Genomic DNA, 12,322 nt, shown 5'->3' with positions numbered 1-12,322 from the left:
GCTCACTCCTACCTCCCAGCTGTTCCTTCTTGGTTTCCTTTCCGGATTTGGCCCTTCTCCAGAGTTCCACATCCAGAAGGCCAGTGGCCAGGTTCTAACAAAATCCCATCGTCTTCTCACTTTCTGCTCTCTCCTTAGATGACCTCATCACACCCAGGCCAATGTATGAATTTATATTCCAATTTAGACCATTCTTCTGAATACCCCCAGATAGCCAACAACCACACTTGGATATATCAAGGGCATCTCCAATTCCATGTATCCAATATCAAGCTAAAGATAGTTCATGGAAATAAAAACTTAATGCACTAAATACACACACACAAGGTTCACATATATTTTCAGAGACATTACACAAGATATTGCAGATCTATAAGAAGGAGGAGGTGAAGGAAGAAAATAATAATAATCGAGGAAGAGGAAAATTAAAATATGCTAGAAAAAAATCAAAATTAATTAGAAGATTGGAAAACAAATTTGAAGAAATCTTTCAGAAAATAAAGCAAAAGGCAATGAGATTTTAAAAAGTAATAAGAGAGAAAAGATAAAAAAATAAGAGAATCAGTCCACATGAATTCCAGAAAAAGAGAACTGAGAAAATGAAGAGAAGAAAAAAATTAAGAAATAATAATTTTTTTTAAAGTCCCCAAACTGGAGGACATTACGTTCCAGTGGTGAGCTGGAGCTGTCTCATTCTGGCTTGGGAGAGCCATTTTTTAAATGTTTGGGAATTTTTCAAGCTAATTGCTAAGCAAAGCCACTATTAAAAATTATATAAACTTAAAATTAAGTAAATTGTGTTAAAAGCAAATGTAATGAATACTCAAAACTTATTACGTGGGGAGGAATTAAGATGGCGGTGTGGGAAGATGCGGAGTTAGCGTCTCCCCACAATTAGGGTGCCTGCCGGCGGCTTGTAGGGGACTCTGACCCCCAAGGAGACAGGAGGAACTCCAGAGTGAACTGATAGGATGTAGGGGGACCGAGGGGGGAGGAGAAGTGGAGGCCAGACAAGATCAGCGCCCCTGAGGCTGGGGAGATCAGGAGAGGCAGGCGAGGGGGACTCTCCGGGAAGAGCGGGAGAGGAGCGGAGGGCAAATGCCTGGCCCACTCGGGCCAGGGAGCCTTCTGAGCTCCCAAGCTAGTTCACCCCCTCCAAAGCCCCCTCCAGGCCACGTGGGTCCTGGGGGCATAGGAGGGAGGCGGGGGAGATCAGGAGTGGCAGGTGGGAGGGGCCCTCCAGCAGGAGAGGAGCAGAGGGCAATTGCCCCGCCCACTCGGACCAGCCATCCAGGAGGAGCAGGAGAGGAGTGGAGGGCAATTGCCCTGCTCACTGGGGCCCAGGGAGCCTGCTGAGCTCCCAGGCCAATCCCCTGCCCTCCAAGCCCCCTCCAGGCTGCATGGGTCCTTGTGGGCATAGGAAGGAGGCCGGGGAGATCAGGAGAGGCAGGCTGGAGGGGCCCTCCCAGACCCCAGACCAGAGGAGCAGGAGAGGAGAGGTGGGCATTTGCCCCGTCCACTCGAGCCCAGAAAGCCTGCTGGGCTTCCAGGTGAAGGACAAAATGGTGGAAATAACTGCCGAGGAGCAGAATAAAGAAAAAAGAATGAAAAGAATTGAAGGCAATCTCAGAGACCTCTGGGACAACACTAAACGCACCAACATTAGAATTATAGGGGTCTCAGAAGAAGAAGAGAAAAAGACAGGGTCTGAGAAAATATCTGAAGAGATTATAGTGGAAAACTTCCTAACATGGGAAAGGAAATAGTCACCCAAGTCCAGGAAGCACAGAGCGTCCCATACAGGATAAACCCTAGGAAAAACACAACAAAACACATATTCATCAAACTAACAAAAATTAAATTCAAAGAAAAAATATTAAAAGCAGCAAGGGGAAAACAAAAAATAACATACAAAGGAATCCCCATAAGGTTATCAGCTGATTTTTCAGTGGAAACTCTGCAGACCAGAAGGGAGTGGCAGGATATACTTAAAGTGATGAAAGAGAAAAACCTACAACCAAGATTACTCTACCCAGCAAGGATCTCATTCAGATTGGATGAAGAAGTCAAAAGCTTTTCAGACAAATAAAAGCTAAGAGAATTCAGCACAACCAAACCAGCTTTACAACAAATGCTAAAGAAACTTCTCTAAGCAGGAAACACAAGAGAAGAAAAAGACCCACAAAAAAAAACCCAAAACAATTAAGAAAATGGTAATAGGAACATACATATCGATAATCACCTTGAATCTAAATGGATTAAATGCCACAACCAAAAGACACAGACTGGCTGAATGGATACAAAAACAAGACCCATATATATGCTGCCTACAAGAGACCCACTTCAGACCTAGGGACACATACAGACTGAAAGGGAAGGGACGGAAAAAGATATTCCATGCAAATGGAAATCAAAAGAAAGCTGGAGTAGCAATACTTGTATCAGATAAAATAGACTTTAAAATAGTGTTACAAGAGATAAGGAGGGACACTACATAATGATCAAAGGATCAATCCAAGAAGATATAACAATTATAAATGTTTATGCACCCAACATAGGAGCACCTCAATACATAAGGCAAATGCTAACAACCATGAAAGGAGAAATCAACAGTAACGCAATCGTAGTAGGGGACTTTAACACCCCACTTACACCAATGGACAGATCATCGAAACAGAAAATAAATAAGGAAACACAAGCTTTAAATGACACAATAGACCAGATAGATCTAATTGATAGTTATAGAACATTCTACCCAAAAGTGGCAGAATACACTTTCTTCTCAAGTGCACATGGAACATTCTCCAGGATAGATCACATCTTGGGTCACAAATCAAGCTTCGAAAAATTTAAGAAAATTGAAATCATATCAAACATCTTTTCTGACCACAACGCTATGAGATTGGAAATCAATTACAGGAAAAAAACTGTAAAAAACACAAATACATGGAGGCTAAACAGTGCACTACTAAATAACCAAGAGATCACTGAAGAAATCAAAGAAGAAATTAAAAAAATACAGAGAAACAAATGACAACGAAAACACGATGACCCAAAACCTATGGGATGCAGCAAAAGCAGTTCTAAGAGGGAAGTTTATAGCAATTCAATCTCATCTCAAGAAACAAGAAAAATCTCAAATAAGCAATTTAACCCTACACTTAAAACAACTAGAGAAAAAAGAACAAAGAAAACCCAAAGTCAGTAGAAGGAAAGAAATCATAAAGATCAGAGCAGAAATAAATAGAAACGAAGAAAACAATAGCAAAGATCAATAAAACTAAAAGTTGGTCCTTGAGAAGATAAACAAAACTGATAAACCCTTGGGCAGACTCATCAAGAAAAAAAGGTAGAGGACACAAATCAACAAAATTAGAAATGAAAAAGAAGAAATCACAACTGACACTGCATAAATACAAAGGATTATAAGAGACTACTACAAACAACTATATGCCAATAAAATGTACAATCACAAAGAAATGGACAAATTCTTGGAAGGTACAATTTTCCAAGACTGAACCAGGAAGAATTAGAAAATATAAACAGACCTATCACAAGTAGTGAAATTGAAACCATAATTAAAATCTTCCAACAAACAAAAGTCCAGGACCAGATGGCTTCACAGGCGAATTCTATCAAACATTTAGAGAAGAGCTAACACCAATCCTTCTCAAACTCTTCCAAAAAATTGCAGAGGGAGAAACACTCCCAAATTCATTCTATGAAGCCACCATCACCCTGATACCAAAACCAGACAAAGATATCACAAAAAAAGAAAATTATAGACCAATATCACTGATGAACATAGATGCAAAAATCCTGAACAAAATACTAACAAACAGAATCCAACAGCACATTAAAAGGATCATACACCACGATCAAGTGCGATTTATCCCAGGGATGCAAGGATTCCTCAATATACACAAATCAATCAATGTGATACACCACATTAACAAATTAAGGAATAAAATCCATATGATCATCTCAATAGATGCAGAAAAAGCTTTTGACAAAATTCAACACCCATTTATGATAAAAACTCTCCAGAAAATAGGCATAGAGGGAAACTACCTCAACATAATAAAGGCCATATATGACAACCCACAGCAAGCATCATACTTAATGGTGAAAAACTGAAAGCATTTCCACTAGGATCAGGAACAAGACAAGGATGTCCACTCTCGCCACTCTTATTCAACATAATTTTGGAAGTCCTAGCCACGGCAATCAGAGAAGAAAAAGAAATAAAAGGAATACAAATTGGAAAAGAAGAAGTAAAACTGTCACTATTTGCAGATGACATGATACTATACATAGAAAATCCTAAACATGCCACCAGAAAACTATTAGAACTAATCAATGAATTTGGTAAGGTTGCAGGACACAAAATTAATGCACAGAAATCTCTGGCATTCCTATACACCAACAAGGAAAAATCAGAAAGAGAAGTTAAGGAAACACTCCCATTTACCATTGCAACAAAAATAATAAAATACCTAGGAATAAACCTGCCTAAGGAGGCAAAGGACTTGTACTGAGAAAACTATAAAACACTGATGAAAGAAATTAAAGATGAGGGACTTCCCTGGTGGCACAGTGGTTAAGAATCTGCCTGCCTATGCAGGGGACACAGGTTCGAACCCTGGTCTGGGAAGATCCCACATGCCATGGAGAAACTAAGCCCATGCGCCACAACTACTGGGCCTGCGCTCTAGAGCCCACGATCTAGAGCCCGCAAGCCACAACTACTGAGCCTGAGTGCCACAGCTACTGAGCCCGTGTGCCACAACTACTGAAGCCCGAGCACCTATAACCTGTGCTCCACAACAAGAGAAGCCACCGCAATGAGAAGCCCTCACACTGCAACGAAGAGTAGCCCCCGCTCGCCGCAACTAGAGAAAGCTCGTGTGCAGCAACAAAGACCCAATGCAGCCAGGAATAAATAATAAATAAATAAATTTATTTTTTAAAAAAAGGAAATCAAGGATGACATAAACAGATGGAGAAATATACCACGTTCTTGGATTGTAAGAATCAATATTGTGAAAATGACTATACTACCCAAGCAATCTACAGATTCAATGCAATCCTTATCAAACTATCAATGGCATTCTTCGCAGAATTAGAACAAAAAATTTTACAGTTCGTATGGAAACACAAAAGACCCCGAATAGCCAAAGCAATCTTGCGAAAGAAAAACGGAGTTGGAGGAATCAGGCTCCCCGACTTCAAACTATACCACAAAGCTACAGTAATCAAGACAGTATGGTACTGGAACAAAACCAGAAATATAGATCAATGGTACAGGATAGAATGCCCAGAGATAAACCCACACACATATGGGCACCTAGTTTATGACAAAGGAGGCAAGAACATACAATGGAGAAAAGACAGCTTCTTCAATAAGTGGTGCTGGGAAAACTGGACAGCTACATGTAGAAGAATGAAATTAGAACACTACCTAACACCATACACAAAAATAAACTCTAAATGGATTAAGGACTTAAATGTAAGACCAGACACTATAAAACTTTTAGAGGAAAACATAGGAAAAACACTCTTTGACATAAACCACAGCAAGATCTTTTTTGACCCACCTCCTAGAGTGACAGTAATAAAAACAAAAATAAACAAATGGGACCTAATGAAACTTAAAAGATTTTGCACAGCAAAGGAAACCATAAATAAGATAAAAAGACAACCTTCAGAATGGGAGAAGATATTTGCAAATGAAAAAACAAAGGATTAATCTCCAAAATATACAAATAGCTCATGGAGCTCAGTATCAAAAAAACAAATCCACTTAAAAAATGGGTGGAAGACCTAAATAGACATTTCCCCAAGGAAGACATACAGATGGCCAAGAGGCACATGAAAAGATGCTCAACATCATTAGTTATTAGAGAAATGCAAATCAAAACTACAATGAGGTATCACCTCACGCCGGTCAGATTGGCCATTATCAAAAAAGCTAGAAACAATAAATGTTGGAAAGGTTGTGGTGAAAAGGTCACCCTCCTACACTGTTGGTGGGAATGTAAATTGATACAGCCACTATGGAGAACAGTATGGAGGTTCCTTAAAAAACTAAAAATAGAACTACCATATGACCCAGCAATCCCACTACTGGGCATATACCCTGAGAAAACCATAATTCAAAAGAGACATGCACCACAGTGTTCATTGCAGCACTATTGACAATAGCCAGGAAATGGAACCAACCTAAATGTCCATTGATAGATGAATGGATGAAGAAGATGTAGCACATATATACAATGGAATATTACTCAGCCATAAAAGGAAACGAAACTGAGTTATTTGTAGTGAGGTGGATGGACCTAGTCTGTCATACAGAGTGAAGTAAGTCAGAAAGAGAAAAACAAATACCGTATGCTAACGCATATATATGGAATCTAAAAAAAAAAAAAAATTGGTACTGATGAACCTAGTTGCAGGGCAGGAATAAAGATGTAGACATAGAGAATGGACTTGAGGACATGGGGTGGGAGGGCGAAGCTGGGGCAAACTGAGAGTAGCATCGCCATATATACACTACCGAATGTAAAATAGTTGGCTGGTGGGAAGCAGCGGCATAGCACAGGGAGATCGGCTCGGTGCTTTGCGATGACCTAGAGGGGTGGGATAGGGAGGATGGGAGGGGATACGGGGACATGTGTATGCGTATGGCTGATTCGCTTTTTTGTGCAACAGAAACTAACACGGTATTGTGAAGCAATTATACTCCAATAAAGATCTATTTAAAAAAAAAAAACTTCCTAATTACTCTACAACATTTTACTACATTTTACAACACGTCACTATTATCCATCTTTTGAGATTATTAATGCCTATTCTATCTGTGAGGTCCGACATCTCCATTGCCTGACTTTTGTCTCACTCCTTAACATAAATGAAAATATCAACTAACATTTATACGGGACATACACTCATTCATCAATGCCACGAACACCTCCTCTACTGAACTGGATAGTAAACAGGTATTGATTCATCGTTATTTATTCATTTATTCTGGTTTTGTCAAATCATGCCTGAATGGCAGCTAAAGGTATGTAGAGTTTAACAACTACAACAATGAAAGCATTCCGAGAATCAACCAGCCATATTCAATTTACAGCAGAGAGTAATGTATATTTTATTATTATTTGTAAATGATGGGCATGACTTTCCAGATGAAAGTCCATTAACAGCCCAGTAAGTGAATGAAAATCGTCCCATGTGAAGATACATCATTGTAAAATCTCAGCATACTGGAGGAAAAAGGAGGGTCCTATATGCACCCAGAGGAGAAAACAGAAACAAAACCCAAAACCAGGTCATTGCACATGACAGGCGGGTCATAGGCAACAAGGAGAGCTAAGGGATAAGGGAGGAATGCCTTCAAAATTCTGAGGGGAAATCATTTCTAACCTTGAAATTTGCACCCCACCAAACTATCAATGCATGTCAGAACAGAACAAACACATTTTCAAAGACAAAACATCTTAGAAAGTTTACTCCTGTGTACCCATTCTCAGGAAGCTTCTGGAAAATGTGCTCCCCCCGATGGGGGTGTTGACTGAGAAAGAGGAAACAGGTGAAGAGAACACTGGGGATGGTGGTGAGGGGGTACAGAACTCCAGCTGTGACAGCTGCAGGGCCGGCTGGAGCAGGTTAAAAGGCTCGCCTTGTTTTGTGTTTTCTATGCTCCTTGCTTCCCCCCTTTAATTATAAGAAGCCTGGTACTCGAATTTGAAAAACCCCTGGGACAAAGATCTTGGGTTTGGTTCAATCAAAAAACAGTGCATCTCAATCTTGTTTTCTGGTCCATAATTCAGGTGTTCCTCAGGCCTCCCAGAGACTTTTGTGAAGACTGCCAAATATTGAAGGCCGGGTAGGTGGCTCAAGGTCACCAAGAAACCAGGGCAGTGTGGCACGTGGCCAGGTAAGGCATTTAGTGAGCACTTACTGTGTGCCTCTGGCCACTCAGAACCAAAGTAAGCATCAGGCGTTGGCAAATGTATCATGATTGCATTGCCCCATGAGTCACCACGCAGGTACCAGCTAGATACAATAGGAGCCAGGGAGAGAGGGAGGCCGCAGTGGCCACGCCTGCTGGTCATGAGTCAGTGCCGTTTGTCGTGTGCACGGCCAGTCCTCACCACTCTGCTTTAGACGTGTGACTGCAGAGCGATGGGACTCCTCCCAAAACAGCCCTTCAGAATCTGCGTGAAACAAACCCGTCCCCTTGCAAATGGCCACCTGGGAGGCCACCCTTGTGCTTCAGCCCATAGTACTGTTTTCCCAAAAGGTTAGGAAAGACCTCCTTGGCAGCTGCCACCAGCCCTCATGGCGCCTTCTTTTAAATGCCCTCAGTGGAGAAGAATCTTCATCCTTTGAGAGTTTGAGGCCGTTCAAAGACAGAGTTGATGTCTGAGGTGACACGTATATGGGAAAATTTTCTTTTACCAGAAAGAAAAATGTAACCAGAGCAATAGGCAGTGGGCTCTGGAGCTACTTTCATGATACTGGATCATAAGCTCGGAAGCTTCCCCAGGGTGAAATCAGAAACTGGCCCCAACAAGGTAGGGGGGGCAAGGAGAGACCAAGAAATCTGGCAGCTGCTCCAGATTGGTAGGTGGCAGGTTTAATAAGCAAAGGAACTTACAAATGAGGCTTGTCTGGGGTGGCCCCAGATCTCCACACTGGCCCGTCAGTCTTAAAAGACTGTGTAGAAAGGTCATGAAGAACCTAGCGGCAAGATGGGAATAAAGACACAGACCTACTAGAGAATGGACTTTAGGATATGGGGAGGGGGAGGGGTAAGATGTGACAGGGTGAGAGAGTGGCATGGACATATATACACTACCAAATGTAAAATAGATAGCTAGTGGGAAGCAGCCGCATAGCACAGGGAGATCAGCTCAGTGCTTTGTGACCACCTAGAGGGGTGGGATAGGGAGGGTGGGAGGGAGGGAGACGCAAGAGGGAAGAGATATGGGAACATATGTATACGTATAACTGATTCACTTTGTTATAAAGCAGAAACTAACACACCATTGTAAAGCAATTATACTCCAATAAAGATGTTAAAAAAAAAAAAAGTCTATGTAGAGGCCTTAAATGGGTTCAAATGGTCTCAACAACACATTATTTCAAGGCTGCAACATTGAAACAGCTCCTAGTGGGGGAACAGTGGGCAGAACGTAGGTTCTAGGGATGGGGAGGGGGTGAAGAGCCTCCGATTGCCCGGGTCCAGCTCAAGGGTCAATCGGCAGTCACGTCCTCTCAGTGACCTCCTCCAACACATGAACAGCAAAGAAGGCATTGAAATTCGAGTTTACGCTTACAAAGGAACTCATTGGTTTTGTATAACACAGTGCTGATTATAATCGTTCTTGAAAATTTTGCTCTCGACAGATTAAATATTGCCCTCCTCCCCACAAATTTTTTGCACAGTGCATTTGCTTAGCAAATCTTTTTTTCAAAAATAGACCAAAACTTCTCTATTTAAAATGAACAGGATCCAAATTAGTGAGCTTTGACCCAAGTTAGATGTTTGTTTCAGCCCAAGCCCAGTGACTATCCACACTGTCCAGAAGACCCCGACCATACCAAGACAGGAAAAACACAGCGGAGGATCTGCAGGCTTCAGAAGGAAACAGACTCGCCAACAGGCCCCAATAACATTCCCCTGGGCGTTTGAACCTGGGTTCCAACAGGAGGCTTTCAGTACTTGGGGACAGCACAATCTCAAATTCTAAGTAAAAGTTTGAAAACTGCAGCTAGATCATGAAAGCTTCCTTGGTCATGAGTCCAAAGAACACAGGAATGGCCACATCATTTACAGGACCCAGTGTGGGTCTCCTCGTCAAGAATTTCAAGATGGCGACAGTGGAATGAGAGACTGACTATACAAACGGTCAATGGCCAGACCATGTATAAAAATAGAACTCCAACCCACAGCCCGCAGCAACCTGCCCAGGAAACCATCTCCTCATTTGCAATAACTAGCCCAGGAAGCCACCTGCTTTATATAAGTCGTTCTTGCAGGAAGGGAGACTGCCGTCTTGACAGTGGGAATCCAGGAAGCCAATCATCCTTGTAACAATCAGCCCCAATGGCCAGGACTCGATCAATAACTGACAGCTTCCCTAACTTCTGTCCCTGCTTCCAACTCAGGACCCACCAGAGAAAGCCAAAGAGCCACCCCCAAGCAATCACATAGGATGCCCCGCTTCTACTTAACCTCCTCCAGCTTCCCAGGGGCCCACAGCCTCCAGTCAGTGCACGCGGGGAGCCATCCCTTTTCTCCACTATAAAGCATCCCCAGCCCTTCTGCCTGCCTTCGAGTCTCTGCTAAAATGGAAGAGCGCCTCCTTTGCTCAGGGAAGCTCAAATAAGCTGCCTTTGCTTGCTCTCATTTGGTTGGTCTTTATTTCCACAGAGCATTAAACCAAGCCTGGGCCCTTCAGAGCTCGAGGCCTGTGTCATACCCACGCGTCAGGAAGCCGACCCTGGCATGAACAGCACAAACAAGCACACTGCTGCCCTCTGCAGGGGTTTTCAGCCATCCTCCAACTCGCAAGCCAAGACGACCTCTGGAACCCCACGTCTCCTGATGGGGACCCTCTCACACATCTTCCTCTCTGGGATGTCCTTCCTAGGCCACTGGTCCTGGCAGAGTACTGCCTGGCGACCTAGCGTCAGCCAGAGAGGCCATGAGGTACCTGAGCTTCCTGGATTGAGGCATTCCCACAGAGCAGCCTCAGAAACCCTCATGGGACGGCTGCGGGGAGCAGCCCTCTCCTACCTTGGGTGGCTCAGCTCTGCTGCCCTAGACCGAGGGCTGGGAACCTTCAGCACTGGCCGGCTTGGGGCTAAAGTTAGACTTCTCAGGCACCAGGGGGCGCTGTGGCTTCCCAAACAGGACTCAGGGGCCCAGATTCCACCAATTTTAAGGGTGGGGCTTCCTAAAGGGCACAGATATTTAGTGAGGATTTACCACCAGGCAGCAGGGCTGCCTGCCCTTGAGGAGTTCACATGCCAGAAGGGGAAGGTATGGTATGTTATTCACAAGCAAAGGGAGGAGGTGGTAGAGGCCAGGGATGTACAGTGTATGATGGAGAACTCGGGCCCGACCCCTCACTAGCTGTGTGACCTTGGGCAAATTACCTAACCTCTCTGGGCCTCTCCTTCCTCCTCGGTACAAAGGGATTAACAATGCTTCCTTTCTCACGGGTGATGGGGTGGGGGCAGCTGGACAAGTTCATACCTGTAGTGCATTTATTAGTCTAGGTCCTCACCTGTCCTTAGTGCTCAGTAACCACAATGGTTATGACAAGAGCTTGAGGCAGAGATAACAGCCAGCCTGGGGCTGGGATGGTGGGGCCTGGAGTTGAGGTGGTGAGCCTTGGAGGAGTGAGGAGTGAACGGAAGCTTTGGAAAAGCATTTGAACTGGACTCTGGGACTGACAGAGGGATAACAATTCACACCCTTCTCCCCCCAGAGCCACACCGCTCCTCTCTGTTCTGCTTCAACCCATAAAACATGTCTTCATTTCCTCTTCCAGGGATTTTGTGTACTGTCATTTTCTTAACCACCTTTGGCAGCAAAGCATCATCCATCCCTCCGACTTCCGGAAATGGACCGGACCAGGTGTCACACGCCTAATGACCAGCCCAGAGCAAGGTGAGTTGTAAATTAGTCTTGCATTTAATTAAACATAAACAGGCCATTATACTAACTAATTTTGGAACTAAGGGGAGTGAAGAGTACTGGGTTAGAAATTTGAGAGGTCTAAGGCTCATATTTTCATTGAATTGCTGAGACAATTTGCAAATCTGTTCCTTCAACTTCCGTTTCTCAAAAGGAAACTACATTATTACATTTCCTGCTCCATCCCAAGACTGTCACCCCATCAAGTCCCTTTTACATGTTAGATGAGTAAATAGGATAATTGGCATGTGATGCTCTGAGCTATTTTGTGGAAAAACACAAGACGGAACTTATTTTCTCGACACCGCATTATCATCGTCCCAAGTCCACAACGAACAGGCCAAGTGTGCTTCTAGTCTGTATTTCATGGAGTCACACAGTCCTTCTCACAGTGTTCGCCACTGAACATTCCGTGTTTTGAATAGTTTCCCTGCTGCAAACTGCAAATACACCCCCTGCCTGGCCCATGTATTTATTCAGAAGATCATCTCTCTGCCTTTCACCTGCTTTCCATCTTCCGTGGGAGCCTTTACCCATGGGAAGTCTGTAGACCAACAAAATGCAAAATAATCTTGATGCATTGGGAGATGGGACACAGAATATTCA

This window comes from Eubalaena glacialis, chromosome 5 (genome assembly GCF_028564815.1).
Source record: "Eubalaena glacialis isolate mEubGla1 chromosome 5, mEubGla1.1.hap2.+ XY, whole genome shotgun sequence".
NCBI lineage: Eukaryota > Metazoa > Chordata > Mammalia > Artiodactyla > Balaenidae > Eubalaena > Eubalaena glacialis.
This window is presented reverse-complemented; position numbering follows the sequence as displayed.